A 6,538-nucleotide genomic window follows, 5' to 3' on the forward strand; every position below is an offset into this window, starting at 1 on the left:
GAAACTATACCCACTAAACAACTCTTTGTTTCCTTCTCCCCACAACCCCTGGTGACCACCATTCTACTTTCTATTTCTATGAATTTGAGATATCTGATTTTCTTAAGTATAATCCAGATTATATATACTTATCAACACATTTATATTATTGTATTGGGTGGGCTTATTCAATTTTTAAATTGTTTATCACAAAGGGCACTTCAGAAAATATTGGTCCACAGTTTATTCCAAGCTGTCCCTAACTTAAAAAAACAAAAAACAAACCCCAGAGCTTAAGCTTGAAAAGACGCACTAATGCCCTACATTCTAAAGAGAATCAAGAACAACTGGACAAGACCATATAGCCCACCTACTGAAAGACAATTGGACCAGCATTTCTATTCCCCAAACCAAGTGAAAGAGGAATGAGTAATGAGAATTACTTGGATTGGGGGGTGCCTGAAAAGATGAGATGAGGCATCTCCTTCTCGGGCTGAATGATTACTCTGCTTCAGAAACCCACAGATCTACCCTAATGCCACTGCTGGATCAGTGCAAGATGAAGTTCTAGAATCATTGGAAATGTTCCTCCAGGAGTTTTGGAAACACAGACTTGTACCTACTTCTTTCACACAGATTCTCAAGGTGGGAGGTGTGCTGGACCAGCCCACAAAACAGGATGATAGCAGCCTTAGTTCCCACTCCAGTTTGAACTCACTAGTGAGTATGTAGAAGATTTAAGTAGTTGGTTCCCATGGCTCCCTGTGGGAGAGAATGGAGATTAGAGGAAAATGCAGGAACTGTAGAATATGAACCAAAGGCTGATCCTTTGCGGGGGAGAAACTTATCAGACTGATAGAAAATGAAAAGGCACAAATAAATAATATCTTGAATGAAAAAGGAGACATAAATAGAGATATAAGGTAGATTCAAGCAATAATTAAATTATTTGAAATTTTTACAGATTTTTCTGGAAAAATAAATGTCCACTCAAGGAAAAATTGAGAATCAGTAACTGTTAAAAGAAAATGCTCACCACATCACAGTCGTCCTCACCCTCCCTCAAAATAACACCCTTTTGCTGTGAGTTTTACCAAAACTTCAAGTAACACGTTTATCCCAGTAGATTCTGGGGTAAGAAAAAAAGAATGTTCATCATGTTAATTGAGGTTAGTGTAATCTTGATACAAAACCATGCTGGGAAGGCAATCTGCCTTGTACCCTAAGTCTCCCTACACATTCATGCCAGTGACGTCAAGAATATAAGGCCCTGAACGCTCTTTGCCTCGATTAATTATCAGTGAACAACCCTGAAAGATGAGGGCTGAGACAAAGAGCAGGCCTTGTATAAGAGAGGTGGATTCCCCAAGCTCAGTTTTCCTCAGTGCTACACAAACAGCGTGTGTGGCATCTGCCTGAAAACTTTCACTTTGCTTCTGTGAAACTTGGGGTCAAGAGGGACTGATACAAATGCTGCTCGTGCTGCTTGCTCTGCTGTGAGCAGTAAAGTCCTTTGTGTTCAGGAGTCCCGTGTCTTATGCCCCTATCCACAAAACAGACAGGCTAACTTCTAGCTTCTAAACTGGATAAAATGTCAAAACCTCACAGGGTTTTATAACGTATAGGGAAAGTATAGTATAGGGAGAGCAAAAATGAATATAGATATAAGAATCTTAAATGAAACAGCAAATCAAACTCAGCAGTGTATGTTATGATCCGGTAAGTGGTCCTAGGAATACAAAGATGGTTCATCAGAAAACCCATTACTGTAATATACCATGTTAACAGATTGAAGTGGAAAAATACAATCAAATTTATTTACTATAATTCTCATTCAGGATTAAAGAAAGACATTTCTTTAGAAACAAGAAAATTATTAGAATTTGAGAAGTCTAAAAACTTGTCTCCTTGAATATTCCCATCCTGTGAAGTCAAGGATTTAAGAAAGAGTAGCAGTGGAGTGGGGAGGGGAAATGTGAAGAGAGGGAAGAACTGATGGAGACCAAAAAGAAAGAAACTCCAACTCCAAAGATGGAGTGGAGCTTGAAACTCCTAACTTGCATGCTTACATATAAAGTATAATGAATGCTGAAGGAAGTAGCAGGCTGCCACAGTTCTATAGCTATGTCATTGATAGCTAGAATGGATGTTTTCCTTTTTAAAAATTGTGGTAAAATATACATGACATAAAATTTACTATTTAAACCATTTTTAAGTATAGTTCAGTGGCTTTACATACATACAATTCACATTGTACTCGGCACCATCCATGTCCAGAACTCTTTCATCATCCCATACTGAAACTGTACCCTTTAAACAATAATTCCCCATTCTTCCCTCCTCCCTCCATTCTTACCTTCCTTCCCTGGTAACCATGGTCCTACTTTTTGTCTCTACATACTATTTGACTATTCTAGGTACAACATATAAGTGGAATCATACAATATTGGTCCACGTGAGTCTGGTTTATTTCACTTAGTATAGTGTCTTCAAGGTTCATCCATGTTGAAGCATATGTCAGAAATTCTTTCCTTTTTAAGGCTGAATAATATTTCATTGTATGTATATACCACATTTTGTTGATGCATTCATCCGTCAATGAACATTTGAGTTGTTCCATCTTTTGGCTGTTGCAGATTCGCTACTATGAACATAAGTACAAATATCTGTTTCCCTGCTTTCAATTCATGGGAGGTATATACACAGAAGTGGAATTGCTAGATCATATGGTAATTCTACGTTTAATTTTTTGAAGAGCCGCCATACCATTTCCCACAGTGACTGCACAATTTCACATTCCCACTAGCACAAGGGTTCCAATTTTTCCACATCCTCACCAACATTTGTTTTCTGTTTTGTTTGTTGCTTTTTGATAATAGCCACCCTTATGGGGGGGTTAAGTCATGTCTTATTGTGGTTTTGATTTGCATTTCCATAATGACTAATGATGTTGAGAATATTTTCATATGCTTGTTGGCCATTTGTATATGTTCTTTGGAGAATTTATTCAAATTCTTTGCCCATTCTTAAACTGAGTTGTTTTTTGTTGTTGAGTTGTAGGAGTTCTTTACATATTTGGAATATTAATCCCTTATGAGATATGTAATTTACAAATATTTTCTCCCATTTTGTGAGTTGCTTTGTTACTCTGTTCATACTGTCCTTCAGTGCACAAAAAAATTTAATTAAGTCCAATTTGTCTGTTTCTTTAGTTACCTGTACCTTTGGTGTCATGTCTAAGAAATCATTGCCACATCCAATATCATGAAGATTTTTCCCTATGTTTTCTTCTAAGAGCCTTGTGGTTTTAGCTCTTTGATCCATTTTGAGTTAATTTTTCCATATGGTATTACATAAGGGTCCAACTTCATTCTTTCGCATGTGGATCCAGTTTTCCCAGCACCATTTGTTGTTATCCTTTCCTCCACTGAATAGTCTTGGCACCCTTGTTGGAAGTCATTTAACTGTATTTGCAAGGGTTTATTTCTGGGCTCTCTATTCTATTCCATTGGTCTATGTATCTGTTCTAAGGCCAGTGTCACACTATTGATTACTATAGCTTTCTGACCATATTTATTTGAGTATTCTACTGAAGTTTCTACTCTGTCTTGATTACTGTAGCTTTATGATAATCCTTGAAATCAGTAAATCTTGAAATTATGACTTCTTCAAGTTTGCTTACTTTTCTTCAAAAATGTTTAAGCTATACTATTTCCTTCCTTTCCTATGTAAATTTTACAGTCAGTATTTCAATCTCCAGAAGTATTGTGCTTGGATTTTTACTGGAATTAGGTTTAAAATATAGATAAATTTGGGAAGAATTGACAGCTTAGCAATATTTATTCTTTGGATCAATGAACAACAATATATCTGCCCATTTATTTAGTTCTTTACAATTTTCTTTCATTGGTGTATAGTGTTCAGCATGCAAATTCTGCACACATTTTGTTGGAATTATACTTAAGTATTTCGTGGTTTTGGTGCCATTATAAGTCATTCTTGTTTCAATTTCAATTTCTAATTTCTTTTTTAGTATGTAGAAATGCAATTGATTTCTGTGTGTTAACCTTATAGCCTACAACCTTGCTAAACTCATTTATTCTAGGAGATTTTTGTAGATAGTTTGGGATTTTCTATGTAGTATTGTCTTCTATGCCTTTTGTTTCTTTTCCTTTTATTATTACACTGGCTAAAACTTTCTGTATGATGTTGAATAGGAATGGTGAAAGTGGACATCTTTGCTTTGTTCTGATCTTAGTAGGAGAGGCAGTCAAGTTTTTCACCATTAGGTAGTGTTAGCTGTAAGTTTTTTGTAGATCTCTTTTATCAGCTTGAGGAAATTCTCTTCCACTCATAGTTTGCTGAGAATTTTTATCATGAATGAATGTTGAATTTTGTCAAATGCTTTCTTGGTATCAATTAATATGATCTGTATGGTTCTAATATGATAGACTACATAAATTAATTTTCAAATGATGAACTAACCTTGCCTTCCGAGGATAACTCTCATTGTACATGATATGTTATCCTTTTTGTATATTGCTGGGTCCAGTGTACAAATATTTTGTTGAGTATTTTTGTTTCTGTTATGTTCATGATGGATATTGGTCTGAAGCTTTTTGCACTGCCATTATCTGATGTTAGTGTCAGAATAATGCTGACTGCATAAAATGAATAGGGAAGTGTTTCCTCCTTTTTTATTTTCTGGAAATGATTGTGTATAGAATTGGTATTATTTCTTCCTTATATTTTTGTTAGAACTCACCACTGAAACAATCTGGACCTAGAGTTTTCTTTCAAGGTTTTTAGTCTATCTATTCAATTCCTTTAATAGATATAGGAATATTCAGGTCATCTATTTAATCTTGAATGAATTTTGGTAATTTATTTATGTCTTTCAAGAAATTGGTCCATTTTATCTAAGTTGCCATATTTATAGGTATAAAGTTGTTTATAGTATTCATTTATCCTCTTAACAACAATAGTAGGTCTGTAATGATATCATTCCTACTATTGGTAATGTGTGTCTTCTTTTTTCTTGATCAGTCAGACTACAGGTTTGTCAATCTTAGTGATTTTCTCAAAAAATAAACTTTTAGTTTCATTGATTTTCTCTATTGTTTATCTGTTTTCAATTGCATTAATTTCTATTCTTTATTATTTCCTTCATTCTCCTTGTTTCCGGTTTATTTTGTTTTTTGTTTCCTAACTTATTAAAGTGGAAGCTTAGATCATTGATTTGAAATCTTTCTTCTTTTCTAATATAAACATTTAATGCTATAAATTTCCCTCTAGATATTGCTTTAACTGCATCCTACAAATTTTGATACATTGCATTTTTCATTTTTCTTCAGTTAAAAATAAAAGGATAAAAGAATACCATACTGACATAAAGTTGGCATCTTAGATCAAATGGATCAATTCCTCAAAAACCACAAATTACCAAAACTCACCCAAGATAAATAAGCAACCTAAATAGTATTGTAACGATTAAAGAACTTGAATTTGTAGTTAAAACCTTCTGAAAAAGAGATTTACAGGCTGAGATGGTTTCATTGGTGAATTCTACCAAATATATAAAGAAGAAAAATACCAAAAGTAAATGATGTCTCTTAGAAAATAGGAGGGAACACTTCCCAACTTATTTTATGAAACCAACATTACTGATTTCAAACAGACATGTCAGGGAATTCCCTAGTGGTCCAGTGGTTAGGACGCAGTGCTTTCAGTGCTGTAGGCCCAGGTTCAATCCGTGGTTGGGGAACTACCATCCCACAACCTATGCGGTGCAGCCAAAGTAAAAAAAAATTTTAAAAATCAGGTCAGTACAAGAAAACTATAAGAAAAATCACATGATCATATCAATTGATGCAGAAAAAATATGTGACACGTATTAGCCATTTATGATTAAGAAAAAACAATTCAGCAGACTATGCCTTACATCATACTTACTGGTGAAAGACCAAATGCTTTCCCCTAAAATCAGATATAAAGCAAGGATTTCCACTCTTACTACTCATTTTCAACAGCTTACTGGAAATCCTAGCCAGTACAATAAGGGGAGAAAACTTAATTAAAATGCATAAAGATTGGAAAAGAAAATATAAAATTGTTCCTAATCACATATGACATGATTGTCTACATATACAATCCCAAGAAATCTACAAAAAAAAACCTCCTAGCACTAATAAGTTATTTTAGCAAGGTTACAGTGTGTGTCAACAACACAAGTCAATCGTGATTCTATTTTTTGGCAGTGGACAATTGGAAACTGAAATTTTCAAATAAAATTCTGTTTATAATAACTCCTGCCAAAATGCAACCTTTAGGTATAAATCTAACAAAACATGTACAGCATTTTTATGCTGAAAGCTACAAAATGCTGATAGAAATGAAGGAAGGAAGGAAGAGAGTAAGGGAGGGAGGGAGAGAGGGAGGAAGGAAAGCTAAATGAGAACCATACCATGTTCATGGATTGGAAAGCTCAATATAGTAAATATGTCCATTTAAATCAAAATCCCAGGAGGATCATTTTATTTTATTTTATTTTATTTTATTT

Source organism: Globicephala melas, chromosome 13, assembly GCF_963455315.2.
Source record: "Globicephala melas chromosome 13, mGloMel1.2, whole genome shotgun sequence".
Classification (NCBI taxonomy): Eukaryota; Metazoa; Chordata; class Mammalia; order Artiodactyla; family Delphinidae; genus Globicephala; species Globicephala melas.